At 31.2% G+C, this 616-nt stretch overlaps 1 non-coding gene across 1 annotated transcript; it reads left to right on the top strand.

Moving 5' to 3' along the window:
• The first annotated feature begins 204 nt into the window (after positions 1–204).
• LOC117116199 lies at positions 205–397 on the top strand. The gene has a single exon (XR_004446703.1). It is a non-coding gene; the product is annotated as a U2 spliceosomal RNA (small nuclear RNA).
• The last annotated feature ends 219 nt before the right edge of the window (positions 398–616 follow it).

The raw sequence follows: 616 nt of genomic DNA, 5'->3' as shown, positions 1-616 counted from the left end.
AACTATCATCTGAAAATATGTCCCTCCAATAAATTACACAACTTTGTGTCAGTCTTTAAAATATTCTATTACATAAGTTTTTTTTATCATATTATTTAAATACACGTATTTTACGATAAGAATTAGGCCTCATGAGGATTTCCAACACCAATATTCTAGCGTGCTGTTCTTTTATATTAAAAGCATGGTTATTGGTGTTGCAGCATCGCTTCTCGGCCTTTTGGCTAAGATCATGTGTAATATCTGTTCTTTTCAGCTTAATATCTGAAACGCTTCTCATTGAGTAGCTTTGAATATTAAACTTATTTTTGAACTCAGGCTATGGAATAGGAGCTTGCTCCGTCCTGGCCACGGGTTGACCTGGTATTGCAGTACATTCAGGATCAGCCCATCCTCTACATAGGAAAATATATCTTTAAAAAACAGAATCTACCCGTAGTAAAATGTTTTATAGAATTCTATAGAAAGTCTATAGACATTTATGAGTTTTTATAGACTTCTATAGAAAATTGGATCCAAGAATTATTTCTCTATATAAAACCTATCCATTTTCTATAGAGATAGTTCTATAGAAATATAATTCTATAGAAAATTGATCCAATATTTTTTCTCTATA

The sequence above is a fragment of the Anneissia japonica genome, unplaced genomic scaffold, assembly GCF_011630105.1.
Source record: "Anneissia japonica isolate Jap-2015-1 unplaced genomic scaffold, ASM1163010v1 scaffold124596_len656_cov129, whole genome shotgun sequence".
Taxonomy (NCBI): domain Eukaryota; kingdom Metazoa; phylum Echinodermata; class Crinoidea; order Comatulida; family Comatulidae; genus Anneissia; species Anneissia japonica.
The sequence above is the reverse complement of the archived record's forward strand: the minus strand, read 5'-3'. Positions and strand labels throughout refer to the sequence as shown.